This window comes from Aulonocara stuartgranti (genome assembly GCF_965226115.1).
Source record: "Aulonocara stuartgranti genome assembly, chromosome: 23".
Taxonomy (NCBI): domain Eukaryota; kingdom Metazoa; phylum Chordata; class Actinopteri; order Cichliformes; family Cichlidae; genus Aulonocara; species Aulonocara stuartgranti.
In genome coordinates, this window is record NC_138958.1 from 49,713,171 (window position 1) to 49,732,169 (window position 18,999).

Sequence of the window (18,999 nt, forward strand, 5' to 3'; positions counted from 1 at the left end):
AGTTTAAACTTGTAATAAGGTGTCAAATCCAAATGTGCAAGAGAAATTTCTTTTAAACTATTTAAATACCACTGTGGACATGCCACAATCCCACACTTTACATTATGCTTACAATTACAGAAAGCAAATGCAAGTCGTATGCACGCGCGCACACACACACACACACACACACACACACACACACACACACACACACACACACACACACACACACTATTGTTTTTTGGTTTTTTTTTTTGCTAGGTCAACCAACTTTAATCTCAGGCAGAATTCCCAGTCGAGCTTAGAACATCAACACAATTGATAGAAATACTTTTAGTCAGGGATAAATTCACCACATTTGACTCTGTCAGTAATTAGTTACCTCACCCGAGACCATCTTGTGGAAACATGAATTTACTCTGACACCATGATAAAAATGCAGGCAGCTACTGACCGGTTAATTTGAACATATACGGGTTCAAATTGAACATGCTCTGCTGTCGGCATAGTCTATCAGCTAACCAAATGTACCCTGACAAGTGACATGTTTTAATTGTATCTGTACTCTTTTATTTGTGAGGAACGTTTGCTAGCTAAAAGAAACGGCTAGCTAAACTTAAAAAAACAACAACAACTCTACTCTGCTAAATTACGATTAAAACCATCAAATTTCAGTTTTTTTTAATATGACATTTTAGAGTGTACAAATATAACTTGTAATTCATCTATTTAGAATTCAGTACTTACTTAACTCACCGAACACAGTCGAGGGCAAACACACCTCTTCTCCCACGAAGCCACAAGAATCCAGAAACTGTTGCGCACGATACGAACATATGCTACGGGGTTGCCCTCGTCTGTCTGAATGGTCTCAATTCAAACAGGAAGGATGTTGAAACTCATTTTTACATGTTACACAAACTTAATATTTTCTGTTGTTGATTGATGACAAAAGTATTTTATTCAATATACTCAAACATTTAAGTTAAGGAGCTGTTTTTTAATTTTTGTGTTGCACTGACTTCTAACATTGATTATTCAACTCACTGAAACGTGTACATGTAGGCAACTTACTTTTTTTAGCAGAAAAATGCTTTTTTGTTAAGTTCTACCGACAAACACAACGAATATTTTTTAGAGTGTAGGAAGGCTGCGTTCCATTTACAAGTAGTGACAGTCTGCCGCAACTCGAACTCAAACCCCACTTTGTTCTTTAATTATAGGCCTTTTATAGCCGTTCATGACACGCACACACACACATAAAGCACTTTGCCTCACCATGAGAATGCAACTTCACCTAACCTAACCTTAAAGTATCTGATATAGGATAGAAAAATGAAGCAACCAGAGATTTAATGATGAAGACTCTGGGTTCTGTAGTTCACGTTTTACAGTCCTGAATGACTCTTTGCATATGATTTATTGAAGAGGAGATTAGAATGCACTTTACATTTAGACTGTTGCTGTTTAATTTTTTACATTGTTGCCGTGTTATGTCATGAATAAGGTTCACCTGCTGGGGGTTTGATGGATCAGCTGGACAATACAGTCAAAGACAGACTTCATTCATCATATGCAAGAATCCTAGTTGGATTTTTGTTGTCACTCATGTTTTTGAACCAAATATTGAAAACAATTCTGACAGACTGGATACCTGGTCAGGGTGTACATTACCTTGTACTCAAGCATCCCAGGACAGAGCCCTGCCCCACCATGAGCCTGGGTGGATACGTGGTTATTAATATAAAAGGACCAATACTGAATATGAATATTTCATGAAAATTGAATTATAATACAAATTAGTAATAAGGGTTTCTCTGCGCCCTTATCTACCCCATACTCAAAGAGCTGCGGGCAGAGAGGGTGACAGGAGAGGATGGCACTGAAGAGAAGATGCTCGGTTTCTGGAGTCTCCTGGTCCTGTCAGTATTAGTAGGATGCATCTGCTGTGTCTTCTCGTGGATGCTCACCTACCTTGACTCCTTCCAGCCTGGTATGGATTTCCCAACACAGTGGCCCACATCAGAGACGTTTAATATTGATTACATATGTCTGAATTGCTAACCCTAACCCTAGCTCAACAGACCACAATGCCCTGGACTGTCAGTATTATTACATGCTGTGAACATAAGTAGCTTTGATCACAGTTTATATTGTAAAAGAGAAGGAATATTGGAAAGAAAGATCAACATTGTGATATTATTTCTTCCAAACTGACCAGAAACATGCTTGTCAGACTCTCACAGCAAAGGATCAGACTCACTGTGCATGACAGCTCAGGCCAATGATGTCTGTTAGATTGTCAGTTGTTTAGTGCTTCTGTACAGTTAGGGTCACGTCTCTATTTCAGAATAATTAATATGCGTAAAACACTAAACGTTGATTGTCTTCCAATATTCTAGCATAATTAAAAAACTTTGACTTTGTAAGTACATATTATTAGTCCTAATGCCAGCATGATTCTTCATAACTCCTGCTTTGAAATACTGAACTTTGAAATTGACCTGATGAAAGATCATTTACAGTGGCACTCTGTCAGGATCATTCTGACTGTAAGATCACTGTATTAATCTGAATCCTTCTGAAATGTGCTGTGAATGAATGCTGATGCAACTCACTGTGGGAAAGCTGTTAATAAAAGGAATCTGTGACACATGCAGCACATTCACAGAGGAAGAGGACACAAAGGGAAGACACGCAGAGGCTGTGTTGAAGTCAGAAATCCAAATCTTTATTAAAAAACAGGCGGCGGTAACAAACAGGAAGACAAGCAGTCCATCAAACAGACTACAGGGTCAAACATACAGAGAATTCAAACAGCAGTAAAAAATAACTGGACACTGAAAAACTTAAAGCAATGTGTGACGCAATAGAAGGAAGCAGCGCAGTATATTCACTGAATTATCATCAATTACAAAAGAGAAAAACGACGATTTCTAAGGATTATTTTCTTAAATGCAGTTAGAGTGTGGCTGGTAAAGATGGAAACATACAGAATGTAAACTGTGTGAGTTTGTGAACTTTGTTAGTAACAAATGAGGTAAAAAAACAACAACCCCAAAACATACAAAACACAGAAAGAGGCTCTCAGTATTCATTCATAATTAGAAAGAAACATTCTGGTCGTGGATTTTTACAGTCTTAGTTCCGCTCGCTGTCATCATTATAATCATCATGATCAATGGCGAGGTCCTGAGGTGGGTGGGGCTGTCTCTGGTGATGTCACCATGAAGGAACAGCATCTGGCACGTGTTGCTGAAACATCCCAGTACACTGGTGTAGTTTCCTCTCCAGCTGTTTGACACGTGACACTTGAACATTAAGGGGAAGAAGAAGAAACAGTGTTAGGTCAGGTGACCACATGGTTTCTAAAGTAACTGACAGGAAGTAACCAGGCCGTTAGAAATGGATGGCATGTGTTTAGAGTTACTGGAGTTGGGTAACTCTACTTACCAAAAGCAGAAGCACACAGATGAAGGATCAGATGCTGAATGTTGCAGGAACATGCTCGTGTGTGGTGGTCATTCAGTGCTGCTCCGGCAGGTTAGACAGTCCAAGACTGATATGCTGCTCCTCCTCCTTTATGCATTCCAAGGAAGAGGGAGGAAGTTACAAACTGATCCTACCACACTTCACGTGTCTCGCTATGAAACCTAACGGATCAATGGTTAAGCTGTTTTGTGCCCTTGGCCTTATCAGCACCTGTAAAGGGAGTTGTTTTCTCAAACTGCTGACGCTGAAGTAAGTTCATCTAGTTTTGGAAACTTTCACTGAACAGTAACAGTGTCACAACTAAGCATATGCATAAGCACTTAAATACTTTAAATGAGAATAACAGAAAATTTCTATTACAGAGGCTAGAGCCTGTCCCAGTAGTCATAGGTAGAGCACACCTGGACAGGTCACCAGTCTGTCAGAGGACTAACACAGAGACAGACATCAGAGTAACAAATCTATTTAAAATTAATGTAAGTTTGCTGCAGCTGTATGTATGAACATGTGTTTCTGTGCTCACAGTCCACCTCTCAGGAACCTGCAGTTCACTTTTAGTCTACTTTAAACAGACCTCACAAAAGGCTGATGTGGCTGGATCAGTAGTCTGATTTAAGTACGATACCTTTGGCCAGGGATTACTCTGGTGCATCGCTTCACTGCAGTCTTACGTATTTTCCCCACACCTGAATAAAAAATACTGATATATACAAATAACAGCTTCAGCTGATGCAGCCTGACTCAATCCTAAATGTTCAGCACACAGAGACACAGAGGTGCCGTTTAAAGTTTAGTGTTAACCTGAGTCACTGATCATTTGCAGTATTACAGAGTCTGGCAGTCTTTGCATGATGCACACTACACTGTAAGTTTCTAGCTGACTCTCAGGTGTGACAGGTGTGCCAGCAGGAAAGAGTAATAATAACCTGCATCCTGAGGTTTGTCATGCAGGATTAAAGGAGCCAGGCTTTGTTCACACAGCTAGGATTGTATTTTACACTGACCCTGGGTCAGTATAAGTATCATACAGTTTAAACGAAGCACTGAAACTTTTGTGTTCATACTGGAGTGCAAAATTAAAACCAATGGAAGATGGACAAGAAAAGTTCAAAGCCATCAGGTGCTCAGTTTAGAAAAATTAGAAAAGAAGAGGAGGAGAAATGAGCCAAAGATACAGGTAAGCAGATGTGTGATTGGATAATGGCAGGTCATCCTGAAACAATCAGAATCAGAATACTTTATTAATCCCTAAGGAAATTATGTGGATTACAGTTGCGCCAAAAAGAAAAATAGTGGTAAAAATAGTAACAGTAACAGACTAAACTCCAAACATTGTGTTACAGATTTTAATATATTTGTGGGGACCAAAATGCCCGTCCCCACAAGTTTGAAGACATTTGTGAGTCTCAGAATGTGGTTTTAGTGTCAGGGACAGTCAGGTCAGGGTTAGGCATTCAGTCTTAATGGTTAGAGTAAAAGGCTGAGGAGAGCATGATGTCAAATAGATGTCCCCACAAGGATATGAAAACACAACCGTGTGTGTGTTACTGTGAATTTGTGAGACAAGTGAAGATTTCAGAATCAGTGAGAAATGTTTCACTTCCTGTTGGTGAAGAAGAGCAGACTCCTCTTCAGCCACAGAAATGAAGAAGCTTTTATTTTGTCAGCCTGACAAACACGAGCTCAGCCACGAGCAGAGGCGACCCTGCAGAGGTGAAGGTCACAGTCAGAATCAGCGCCAGAGAACCGCACAAGGACGGCCTCATTGGTCACGGCTGAGTTCATCATGTGATGGTAACAAGCTGATTATTACAGAACAGGAAACACACGTCTGCTCATCAAACACCAGCTGCTGCTGCTTTTATCAGTCTGACAACAAAACCTCACAAGAAAGAAGTTTTTGTGAGTTTGCAGCGTTCCTCTAAACTGAAAACTAAAACAGCCTGAAAATGGGAACATGCACCCACACTCGAGAGTCAGGCAGCTTAAATGTGTTTGTCTTCATCTGTAGTTACGTTTCATTGGCTGGAAATGTGCTAACTGGAATCCTTCATGAGTCCAGATGAACAAAAACAAGTGTTTACTGCTCCACGCTGCACGAATCTGAATCAAAATCACTCAGACGCGCCCACGTAGGCATTCCACTAAAACCATGTGACCACCTTCACCTTTAAACCTGTCGTGAATATAATTTTAGACTCTTCACTTTATTTTGAAAGAACAGATTTGCAGGAAGTGCGGCTGCTGCAGAAACTCTTCACTTTTCACTGGCTTTAATCTTGAAGGTTTCTCCAGATGTGGAACATTCATGCTAAACATTCAACATCTGACGACCGTCTCCGTGTAAAACACTGACAAACTCAAACTTTATACGGTAACTGACAGATTTATTCCTCCATTTTCAGGCATTTCACAATGAACTTGGATTAGTTTGATGATTTTATTCACGTTGGTGAATAAAACCAGCCAAGAGGCTGATTCCTGCAGAGGAGGAGGCAGAGTGGAGGACTCTGCAGGTTCTGTTTCTAACACACAACCAGAGCTTCAATCATAACGAGCACATAATAAAACCTTTAATGTGAAACTTTTATCGCCTGTGACATATTTGCATTAAGTTTTCATGCTGTGATTTAGTGTCACAGCCATAAATATCACGCAAGGTAAAAACTACAAGTCCCAGCATCCTCTGTGTTTAGGGAGGAGCAGTGAAAGTGAAAGTGTTGATCCTCCGTTCAGAGTAGTGATGGGATTTCCGGCTCTTTTTAGAGAACCGGCTCTTTCGGCTCCAAACCGGCTCTTCAGGTTGTTTTGTTGCTTTAATTAATTTATTATTAACAATAATATAAAATTATGCACAAAAGGAATTACTAACGTAAAAAAAAGTGGTTATGGTAGATATATGCGGTGGCCCCTAGAGACAAAACACGTACAAACTCCAAAACACATTTCTAACTGAACTTCCAAAGCAGAGCCACTAGATCACTTAAATTACACAATTGAAATTGTTTGTGTATTTATACACAGGCACTCATATATATTCAAATAATTAAAAAACATTTTCATTTACCTGTTACTACCACACACCAAATCCGGTCGTTGGTACTTGCTGGCTTGTGTAGCCACTAGGTAACAAAAGCTCAACACTGCGCCCAGCATCCTGGAGCACTTCTGTTGTCTTTTGTACGTGTTTTGAGTTTTTATGTGCTTCTGAGTTTGTACGTGTTTTTACATGTTTTGGAGTTTTTACGTGTTTTGGAGTTTGTACGTGATTTGAAGTTTGTATGTGCTTTGTCTCTAGGGGCCACCATCAATATACTTTTATTTATTCACTCCACATAAAATGTAATAAATAAATCATATAATACAAAAATCAACTATTCACATTTCAACTTTTAACTATTTAAATTTTCAGCTTTTTCCTTTTAAACAAATTTAAAGTGAAACAACACAAAACACTGCAAACCACAACACAATTAAATATAAATTAAAATATGAAAACAAAAAGAACATGCATATTCTCTGTCATATGGACCTGCATGAATAAACTTTCTGAATCCTTTATCATCTGCAACTGAAAATAGTTGTGGATGATTACTATACCTTTCTAATGTGACGTTGTTGGCCCTGGCTCTTTCTCTCTCTCTCCCTCTGGCTCTGTTCCTGTGCTGCTGAGTAGTGATGTGCAGATCGATCCTGAAATATCGATTCCTCCGATACCAGCCATTAATGTTCTAGAATCGATTCTCACATTAAATATCGATATTTTAGTAATTTAGAGTAAATTTGTAGTTTATCATTAACAGGAACACAGTGGAAAGAAACTATAACATTCGGATTGTCTACATTCAAAGGAACTACTTCCTCTTCCGCCTTTCATAGTCATGTGCGAAATACGGCTGTATAAATGTCTCGCAGCCCCTTGGCGTGCGCAGTGTTGCCAACTTAGCGACTTTGTCGCTATATTTAGCGAGTTTTCAGACCCCTTAGCGACTTTTTTTTTCTAAAAAGCAACTAGCGACAAATCTGGCGACTTTTTCTGGTGTTATTGGCGACTTATTTATGACGACTTTTTGACGTGAAAGGGCGTGTTGCTCTTACTCTCAACAAGCAGCGGTGCGGCCGTGGGCACCTCACCCGTGCTAAAGTGCTCACGGGCGGAGGATAGTCCTCCCCCAGCTGCAGGAGACGTTCACACCTGTGCGTCCAAACTGCAAATGAACCGCGCATGAGCGAAGCCGCTGCTCCCGCACTGACTGTAATGCAGTCAGTTCTTCTTTTACTGTTATGCTGTTTTGTGGATCACAAGATTTAAAACTACTTATACACACACACACACACAGTAACTCCACCAGAGCGCCTATTTTGGGTCACTTTTGCCGGTCCAAGCCCGGATAAAGGAGCAGGGTTGGAATTGTGACATTAAAAAACAATAATTGCTAAAAGAAATTTAATTTGTAGTTCTAAATAAATTCTAAATGCATTTCGGACGTTTTTTGCTCACTTTATGTTTCTTCCACGATGTTATTTCTCTCTCCAACAGCGTAGGTTACAATTACATTAGCATGACCAATTATGCAAATTAGGCGATGGCGTAATTTAGCGACTTTTAGGACAACCAATGGCGATTTTCCCTACTGAGGAGTTGGCAACACTGGGCGTGCGCACTCACAACAATGGCTGAGCGTCATGTGCGGACGTATTTTACCTACACAAACAGCTGAGACGTGGTTTGCGATACATGTGGCAAAAAAGTGCTCCAAGAGTGAGGTGTTGTGGCCATATTAGGGAAAAGGGCTGTTGGGGGGGCTAAATATATTTTACAGGGTTTATTTATCGGATAAAATACGTTAAATGTCACCGTTATTATTGGCCGGTCCGGAAACAGCGGGGGTGTCCAAATTCAGAGGCTGCTTCCACCTGAGGACCCGGCCTTCGCGGTCTAAAGAAAGCCGGGTAGTACGTCACAGGCTCCCTCGGTGGAGTGAAACTCTGCTGTCTGCTCCTTGCTATCTAACATATAACCGGGCACTGATGTAATCTCTTGACCGTCTCACACTTCTGTTTAATCATTTTTTGTTTGACGTTTATTCAGCTGTATGAAAACCCCGGAGGAACCCTCCTGAGGGATTAATAAATTTCAATTTAATTTAATCTAATCTAATAACTTCAATCTCAGCCAAACCGATTTACTCACGAACAAATAAAACACTGAAAAAGCCAAACAATAACATTTTTAAGTTATCAAAGTGACTTATATATCATGTTTAACCCGAGTAGCAAAAGACCACGGCGGTTTGAAGATGATGCGTCGGTCGGCTCAGATATTTGAAGTTTACACAGCTACATTCTCACCTGAAAATATGTTAAAAGTTTTTTTGCGACCCAGAAAGGGAAATAAGAGTAATATTAAAACTAAATCGCTGCCACCATTGTTGGAAACTGGAATTGGCTGGCCGCGCTATGAATTCTGCAATATGGTTTTTCAATTTTGTTGTCCTGGAAAATCGGGAGAAATTCAGGAGAATGGTGGCTCCGGGAGATTTTCGGGAGGGCACTGAAATTCGGTATTCTCCTGGAAAAATCGGGAGGGTTGGCATGTATGGTTGTGGCAACATCACTAACCTTGTCAAACACGTCAGAGTAAATCATATCACAGAATATGACGAGCTTATGTTGAGACGAACTGAAGAGAAGGACAGGTGCTGCTAGGGCAAGACAGACGTCTCTCACGGAGTCCTTTAGTGCTGCAGGCAGGCAAGGTGTTCAAATAGCGCACAACTTTTCTATATAATGAACCTTACATTATTAAGTGATAAGAACAAGTAATCTGATGTCCTGTAATCATTATGATGCTATAATTTGAGATACAATAAATAAAATACGTTTTTGTACAAAGTATCGGTATCGGATCAGTATCGTCGATACCACCCTGAATATTACTTGGTATCGGATCGGAAAGAAAATCAGTGGTATCGCACATCACTACTGCTGAGTGTAACTACCGCCCCTCCCCCCTCTGCCCAGCGTAGAGCACAAAGCTCGTGTGCAGAGTGAAGCAGAAAAAAAGTGCGAGAGAGAGAGAGAGAGAGAGAGAGGGGCTGAGAGAAAGAAAAAAAAACACGGGACGTCGTTCACGTCTAAGATCCGGCTCTAAGAGCCATTTTGTTCGCGAACGACCCATCACTGGTTCAGAGCAGCAGGAGGAGGAAGGTGGAGCTGAGGCAGGTGAGTGTTAACATGAATATGTTTCTTCTTATGACATAAAATAATTCCACGCTGTTCGTGTCTGTGGGTGAAACGTGAGGCCGCTTGGCTCCTCTGAGCGCTGGTTTCCTGTAAGTAGAGAGGAAGTGAGTTTAGCTGAGAGAGCAGGAAGAGAGTGAGAGCTGTGCTGAGGCAGGTGAGTGTTAACACCGCTCTGACATTACTGTGTCTCTGTGGCGGGAACAACAGGCTCCGTCAGTGGAGGCAAAAATAATCAGACTTTGGTTTTTCAAAGGAAACTACTTTATGTTGGGAGAAGCCGCGCGCTCATTGGATAACGACTTGTCAATCTCAAGTTATTAGCCAATGAGGGTGCAGGTTCACAGTAAGTTCCGCCCTTATCACGACATTTTTAAAAACTAAAATGCGACAGAAACTCTGGTCGTGTCTGTCCCTACCCGATCAGTACCGGAAACCCGATTGGTACCCCGCATGCGCAAATCTTACATCACTTCCTCTCTTTGCCAACATTGCAACATTCAATATATTTGAATGACACGGTTAGCGCCCAGTTAGCTCTTAGCATTTCTCAACAGCTCTGCCTCCTTTTCAACTACCGGGACATTTAAACAATGGATAATCCGTATCCGCAACAAATTTTTGCTTTTCTCCTCAACAGAGAGCGTCCCCCGATTGAACAACAGCGCCGTAAAATAAGAAGAATGGTGCCTAATGACAGAGTTAATAATACAGACTTTATAATATGTCACGTGAAGATTCAGCAGCCAGATGAAGTGTTTACTGGCAATTGACAGTGATAGCGGACATTATCATCACTTTTCCAACAATCCTTTCCACACAGACAAGCATAAACACACTCGATTATCACTAAATCAAATTTAACACACGTTTGTAATGACGCTAATTCAGTTTACAATAGGGTTCATTCTCTCAGCCAGCAGGTGGCGGTATCCTCGTACACTGGGGAGTACACTGCCATTAAACGAACAGAAGAAGAAGAAAACCCCTGCACATGCGCGGTACGGATCGGGTAGACCCGATTTGTACGGTCCGACTTTGCACATGCGCAGTAAGGATCGGGAGTCCCGATCTGTCACTATCTTTTTATTTTTTTGTTTTTGTCTACATTATCCGGTTGTTCAGTGATGACGCGACGAATCCTACTTCCGGGTCTAAAGTAGTCTGCGTTTAATATGGCATTTGTGTTGTTAACATGTTTAATGTTATGTATTTTCTTCTATTTGATCTCAAAAAGCTCCTAAAACAGTCAGCGATCACTGTTGACCTCCCTCGGCTTTTATTACCGCTAATCATTTATTTAAGCTCAGTTTTTAAAACCTTAGGATGTAACTACAGCCCAGCCCATGCAGCAGTATATGAATGACTAACCTCGTATTGTGGATGGATTATCTCAGTTGTTCTCCTGGCTGAAGTTTGGTCCTTTTACAGCATCCTGCCATGCGATTACATTTGTTCCTGACCACCGAGAACACTCACGGTAACTTTTATCAAGTGGAAAAAAAGTTAGCTTGTTTATATTATGCTAACATAGCTGTGTCGCTAGCGGTCACGTAGCACATCATTATATACCAGCTAGCCAAACTTCAGTAACCCTACAAACGTCACTGCTGTTTAGCTTTCTGTCTTCATTTATGTTGGAAGTGATAACAGAGCTGTACGTTTTAATTTGTTTCCAAAACCCCGCAGTCAGGACATGCTATATTGTATTTAGATAGAAGCTAGCGAGCTAACTCCCTGCTAACTTCTAACTCCGTTAAATGTCATAAATTCCGTTTTCATGGATGCCTGGATGTTAAACTCAATTGTTACACCTGGTAGAGCAGAACGCTGATCATTTTTATTAAAGATGAAAGAATTTAGACAGTTTTTCAACTCTCAGTAATGCCATAGTGATCGTTTGATATATGGACCTGCAGCGGAGTTTAGACCCAGACACGGCTAGTGACGTCAGACTGAACAACCGGATATTAAATGTTTCATTATCGGAAACATTTTAAGAGATACTTGTTATTCTTAACATCTTAACAGCTACTCTGACCTGTAACTATCGTAAAATGCTTCGACCGGAAGTAGACACCTTTCGCGCATGCGGGGTACCGATCGGGTTTCCGGTATGGATCGGGTAGTGACAGTGTCCAAATTCATCGGCTGCATCCTCCTGAGGACCCGGCCTTCGCGGCGTACGTGGGCTGGGTCCTCAGAAGGTCGGATATGCCGGAAGTAAACGGCTGGGGAAATTGGACGGTCTAGCCTTCTGATTAGGCTCACCGCTGTCTCGGTGGAGTTTAATAAACTCGGCCGTCTGCTCCTTGCTATCTGCAATATAACAGGACACTGGAGTAAATTCTCGACCGTCTCATACTTCTGTTTAATCAGTTTTCTGTTTGATGTTTATTCAGCTGTGTAAAAACCAAGGAGGAACCCACCCGGGGGATTAATAAAGTTTTATTTTATCTAATCTAATCTAATAACTTTAATCTCAGCCAAACCGATTTACTCACGAACAAACAAAACACTGAAAAAGTGTAAAGTGTAATACAGGCATGTGCAGGGGGGGGGGGGGCTGGAGGGGCTTGAGCACCCGCCCCTTTCCTGATGGGTGCCCAAAGTGCCCTTTTGTTGAGGCAATTTTTAAAAAAAATTTATTTATTTATTTTTATATGTGTGTGCGTGCAGAGTCCTGTCTGTGCCCCTCAACAATAATATTTAACTATTAATCACAGTTTTGCTAAATAAAAGGATCTGGCTTGCATCAGTCACATGATCACATTTAACCAATGATCGCCCTTGATGGCAGAACGCGCTGGTTACGAGCCGGGAACGAGCTCACAAAGAGCATGCGCATTTGTTGCGGTCCGGAGCTGTAGGAGAAACACAAGTTAACTCAGAGACACAGACTGATGCGACAAACCCAGTAAGTAGGTGTACAGCGTACACTGTAGTGTGTAGCACCCAGGAGTATTAGCTTATTACGTACACGTTGGTAAGATGTCTTGTGGTAATTTGACGAACTGAAACAAACGAGCGTGCTGTGTGTGCAACAGCGTGACAAACATTACCTGTCCTTTTATTAACTGCACATGTAGTGCTGGTCATAGCTGCTGGCTACCTGTGTAAGGCTGTCATGGGTCTGTAGCTCTGTCACCGTTTTAGGGAACATATTTAGTTTTAAAGTAAGGCTTTTCCTGCCTTTCTGGGGGGATTATATTTCACTAAAAAAGTGATCTAATATGCATGTCCACATAATTATGCATTATTATTATAATATTCTAAAAAACACACGCTGTATTTTAAAGAACATACATTAAGAAGCAGATTATATTAGATTTATATTTTTAATAAGACAAAGTTTGGATTTTACAGCAGTAAAATTATTGTATCTCTACAGTTTAAAAATGTAATAAGCTTTGCCCCTGCACAGAGTGGATAGTGAAACAAATGGAATCATCATAAATACATTATTTCATATTTATTACTTCCCCCTCCTCTTTGCTTTATTATTGTAGCTCTAGTAATAAATAATAATGTAAGGATGCCCACAGTATATACAGTATTCTGAAGAAGGTCTAAAATGTCACTGTGTGTGTTTTATTTAGATGGATTTAAAAAAAAAAATATTACTCATGATATAACATTGTCCAGACATGGCTGGTAAGGACATGAGGAGGAAACAGTAGGAGCTGTGTGAGGCTACTAAAGGCAGGGCTATAACATTTTTCTGTCATCATTTTATTATAGATTAAGTGCAAGAGTTGTTAGGTGTGGATAATTTGATTATAGTTTATTGCAATAGCAAGTTGTGCCTTGTTCTCAGATAGACAGCAAGTGGAGAGTGATATATGAAATGATGGGATGGAAAGAAGAAGAGAAGCAAAGAGTGATTCACAGGCAGAGCCTAAATTATTTCTCACAGTTTTTTGTTGCCTTATGGTTCCAAGCGCTGTCACCAATCTTTGCATTTTGTTATTATCTCATGACACTTGTTTAATCAGCTACCATCTCTCCTGTGGACTTTTTAATGTCTACAGTCTCAGATCAACACAGCCCTGCCCTTCAGCACTATCAGCAGCAGGAGCAGCAGAAACACCTCAACAGCAACATTGTACCCATCAGGTAAAACATCGGCTACGTTTGCTTTGCCTTGTCGCCACCTCACAACAGTGATATAGTATGATGCGATCCCATATTAGATTGTTGATGAATGTGTGTTGTTGTTATTCAGCCTGGTTCAATGTGCCCCTTTTTAACTTTGAGCACCCGCCCCTTTAAACGTCTCTGCACGGCCCTGGACTTATATATCACGTTTAACCTGAGTAGCGAAAGTCCGCGGTGATCTGAAAATGATGTGCCGGGAGTTGTGCTGTTCTCGGTGGCTTCAGTGACCCTCGAGCTCCTGGCTGGCTATAGTGCTGGTGGGTAGCAGACGTCTCCGAAAACGTCGAAGCACTTTTGCAAATATGCGGTATCTTGATAAACCGAGCAGATATTTGATGTTTACACAGCTACTTTCTCGCCTGAAAATATGTTAAAAGTTTATTTTGTGACACAGAAAGATTAGTATGAGTAATTTTAAAACTTAGTAGCGGCCGCCAAATTGAGGAACTGGATTTGGTGGTCATGAAAATGGCATTAAACAAGTCCCCAGGGACAGATGGACTCACTACTAATTTTTATCAATTCTTCTGGAAGGACCTAAGAACTTTATTGTTTGATGCATTAAAGGAATCGATAGAGAAAAAAAGAACTGATGCCGAGCATGAAACAAGCGCTGATAACCCTGATCCCTAAATCGGGTAAGGATAAAAGAATTTTAGACAATTTAAGACCCATCACCTTAAACACTGACTATAAGATCCTGTCTGGAGCTGTAGCTGAGAGGCTAAAGAAAGGCATCTCAAACATTATCAGTGAAACGCAATCAGGTTTTTTGAAAGGAAGACTAATTCATAACAATATTGGGCTGGTTTTGGACCTCCTTGAGTACAGTGAAATAATCCAAGATGTCACGGTCCTGAGTCTGTGGACTCAGTGTTTTTCTGTTTGTATTAGTTATCTTTGATTTCATGATGTGTTTTGATTCTCTTGGGTTTGATTTTTGTCGCTAGTATTCCTAACTCCCTAGGTCCTTGGCATTTCTTGTGTTCTCCTTCTTAGGTCGTGGTTCTGTGTTACTTCTGTTAGTATACAGTCATCTCTGTCAGTGTGTCTCTTGTTCTGTCACTGTATCCCCTAGTTTAGTCCACGTCTGTTCAGTTTCCTGTTTTACTTTGAAAGTCTGTGTACTATGTCAATGTGTTGAGTTTTGCCGCCCCTTGTCTTGTCATGTCTGATGAGTCCCAGCTGTGTTCTCCTCCTGTTTCACATTCCCTAATCACCTCAGTATGTATTTAAGCCCTGTGTTTTTCCCTGCCAGTTGTTGCGTCCTCCACGTTTGTTGTGTGTGTATTCATTGTCGTCTACCTTCAGCATCTCCAGTCTAGTTAGTTTAAGTTGTTGTTTATGTATCGCCAAGGGTGACTCACCAGCAAATAAAGCTGTCGTTTAAGTTAATGTTTTTTCTCTGAGTCCTGCACGTGGGTCCAGCCACTGACAGCCACACAACTCATCGTGACACAAGAGAGAGGATACATCCTGTTCTTGGATTTTTACAAAGCATTTGACTCAGTTGAACATACGTTCATATTAAAAACTCTGCAGTCTTTTGGTTTTGGACAGGAATTTATCAATGTTATAGAGATGCTATATAATGACATTAACAGCTCTGTTTTGCTAGAACATGGTACATGTTCAAGGTTTGAGGTTAATAGAGGGATAAGGCAGGGATGTAGCAGCTCACCACTTCTGTTCATCATGGTTGCTGAGTTATCTATTTTGATTAAAAACAGTCACATTGACAGATAATAATCAGTCAGCTCGCAGATGATACCACCCTGTTTCTAAAAAATGAGGACCAGATTCCTTTAGCCTTACAGGTGATCAACCACTTCTCCAAAGCTTCTGGCCTACAGCTGAATATTAATGAATAAGAAATTCTAGCTCTGCATGAGTGTCCCCTGCAAGCAATAAATAATATACAGATTAAAAAAAGAGGTGAAGTATCTGGGCATTGTAATTTGCAAGGATAAGACATCAACAGAAAATAAGAATATCTGTGCCAATATAGAAAAGTGTAAGTCAATTTTAAACAGGTGGCTGCAAAGGGACATAACTCTGTTTGGGAGAATCTTGCTAACCAAAATGGACAGTCTGTCCAGACTAATCTATCCAGCCTTTTCTCTGCCCATATCTCCAAAACTAATTAAATCTATAAATAATCTTAATTTTAGGTTCATATGGAGGAACAAATGTCATTATATAAAGAAAAATGATATGATTAAGAATTATGAAGAGGGTGGGGCTAATGCCATTGACTTTGATGTTATGAATGGTGTACTAAAACTGAAATGGTTAAGATCTTTCATTAGGAACAAAAATTCCTTTTGGAACATTATTCCCAGTGTGATTTTTGGCAAAATGGGTGGAATAGACTTTTTGTTACGTTGTGACTTTGATTGCAGTTCGTTACCTGTTAAACTCTCAGCTTTCCATCAGCAGGTCCTTCTCTACTGGAAATTAATCTACAAACATAACTTTACTCCTCACAATACCCCTATATGGAACAACAGGTATATCCGTTTGTGTAGGAAATCTGTGTACATGGATGAATGGAGATCTAAAGGGATTTGGGCTGTAGCTCATTTTATGGATGATAATGGGGTCTTATTAAAACATGATACGTTTTGTGAGAAATTTGATGTAAGATGTACTGTTAAGAGATATAAATCCCTAGTGAAAGCCATCCCAGTCCCTTTGAGATCAAGGATAAAAGAAGATATTGTGCACTCTAAAATTTCTCCTGGACTGAGGCAGCTCTGCATAGCTGGAGCTGAATTTGGTGACAGCAGGTTTACAAACAAAGTGATCAGGAATATTTTGATCAACGACATTTGCCCTAATCCGGTTAAAAGAAATTATATCCTTAAAGAATTTGAGACCATGGAGGTTAAGGCGATAAGAAAAAAGTATATTTCACTTCCTCTTTCCCCTAAAGTAAAAGAGGTTCACTTTAAAATCATTAATGAGGTTTATCCAACCAATGAATTCTTAAGACGGAAATTTAACTTAGATGTGAACGCCTGCACATTTTGTGAAAATGATATTGAAAGTCTGGATCACTTGTTTTTCAACTGTGAATCAGTGCACTCCTTCTGGACTGACATGTGGAGCTGGCTACAGTCCAGGAGAATTCAGTTACCACATTTGACGGTGACAGTAATAAAATTTGGAATACTTGCTGAGAATGCAGATTTTGACCTGTTGATTAGGACGATTTTGTTAATGGGAAAAATTTTTCTTCACAAATGCAGATACTTTAAAGCTAAACCATGTATAAACAGATGGCTGAATGACTTTAGACTCTGGGCTAAATCGCTGAAACTTGTGAATAACAAGAAAGCTCATAAACTTGTTGTTTTATTTAACGAGTTTAATCTATGTTAAAAAAAAAGAAACCTCCCTATTTTATAATCACGACTGCCATTTTTTGCTCATGGTATTTTTTGCCTTTGGTTCAAATCCTTCAAAATACATACAAAATCAGTATCGATACTGACGTAAATTAATAGAAATAGAGATGGACCGATACGTAATATCGCATCAGTCCATCTCTATTTCCCTTTCTGGATTAAGTAAGGTTGTAAAAGCAGCTCGATGTACAACCTGTTCTTTGGATCCTCTACCAGCCTGGGCTATAAAGGAACTGTGGTCAGCATTAGGACCCTACAACCTGTTTCTTTTAAATACTTCATTGAGTCTTTCCTGAATGTTTTAAATCAGCTGTGGTAGTACCAATCTTGAAAAAGCCTGGACTGGATGTTGACATGGTCGCAAATAGGGCAGGGTATCGTCACTGAATTCTAGAATCGATTTGATTCCGATTCACAAGGTCCTGAATCAATTCGATCCACGATTCGATTCAATTCGATTTGAATCTGGGAAATTTTGCCTCAGACAGTCAGAAATATTATAATTCAGATCAGTACATTTACATATTTTTGTATCTATAAAAAGGAAGCTGACACTCGCAAGACTTTATCAAAGGTGTGAGCATCACAGCAGAGGCCTTTGTGTCAAAGTAGCTGAAGATAAAACAGAAAAACATGAAGGTGGTTTTATAAAAATATTCTACAGTAGATCAAAAACGAAAGAAAACCATTAATCGACATATGAACATTACCTCTGAAGTTACAGCGGTTTTATGACAGACACAGCGTTTTGCAATTTGCATCATTTTAAAAAGTTTAAATTTGTTCAGAAGCCTGTTGAACGGCAGAAATTAGGTTTTCTTTTTGGAAGTAAGTAAAAGGAAAAAAACAGCGGCCGACAGCGCTGTAAACAACGGTAGACTTGTGCGTAACAAGCAAGCGAATAATGCAGAAAACAGATTTTTAGACAGGAAACTGTGTGTGTGTGAGAGAGAGAGAGAGAGAGAGAGAGCTGTGCATGACGTGTGATTTTTATCCTGGTGGAAGCAAAACAGCAAAAGTCAGAGTGAGTTCATGACGATGTTTATGTGAAGCGTAGTTTGGATCTTCTTTTGCTGCTGGTTCAGTCAATATTGTTTGGAGAGAGATAAAACTAACAGCTTTAGAATCAGCGTAAAAAGGACGTAAACACAAAGCTCGGAGCCGCCGAAACATCAGAATCAGCGAGCTGTCGGCTTTCAGCCCCGACCGTGTCCGTGCCATCGGGTGAGAAAGGCGACATCTCACTGATTCTGATGTGTCGGCGGCTCTGAGCTTTGTGTTTACGTCTTTGTGCAGAATCCGTGTTCCTGCTCTCATTTACTGTTTCAGCTGTTTGGTGGTTGTTAAAGTTTTGTGAGGTTTAACCTGAGATTCTGGCGTTGGTGCAAAATGCAGCTGCTCGCATTTTAACAAGAACTGGGAAATTTGAGCACATTACCCCTGTTCTGAGATCTCTTCACTGGCTACCTTGTCAGGTTCGAGCAGATTTTAAGGTCCTGCTGCTCACCTACAAGGCTTTAAACGGATTGGCACCTTCATACCTCTCCGACCTTTTACACCTTTATGTTCCATCTCGTGCTCTCCGATCTCAGGACTCTGGTCTTCTAAAAGTTCTTAGAGCCAGAAAAAAGACAATTGGAGAGCTTTTTCTTTTCATGCCCCGTTTCTGTGGAACAACCTCCCACAAGATATTCGGCAGGCTGCTCTGTGGAGG

General features: G+C 40.3%; 1 protein-coding gene and 1 long non-coding RNA gene across 2 annotated transcripts in view; one reads left to right on the forward strand and one right to left on the reverse strand.

The window, feature by feature from the left end:
• LOC309701485 (NACHT, LRR and PYD domains-containing protein 12-like) overlaps nucleotides 1-18,999 on the forward strand; it is a 1,029,495-nt gene that overhangs the window by 148,443 nt on the left and 862,053 nt on the right. The window lies entirely within an intron of this gene.
• LOC309701593 lies at nucleotides 2,736-7,122 on the reverse strand. Its single transcript, XR_014275152.1, has 3 exons — nucleotides 7,075-7,122; nucleotides 3,436-3,561; nucleotides 2,736-3,293 (listed from the first exon to the last, which is right to left on the reverse strand). It is a non-coding gene; the product is annotated as an uncharacterized lncRNA (long non-coding RNA).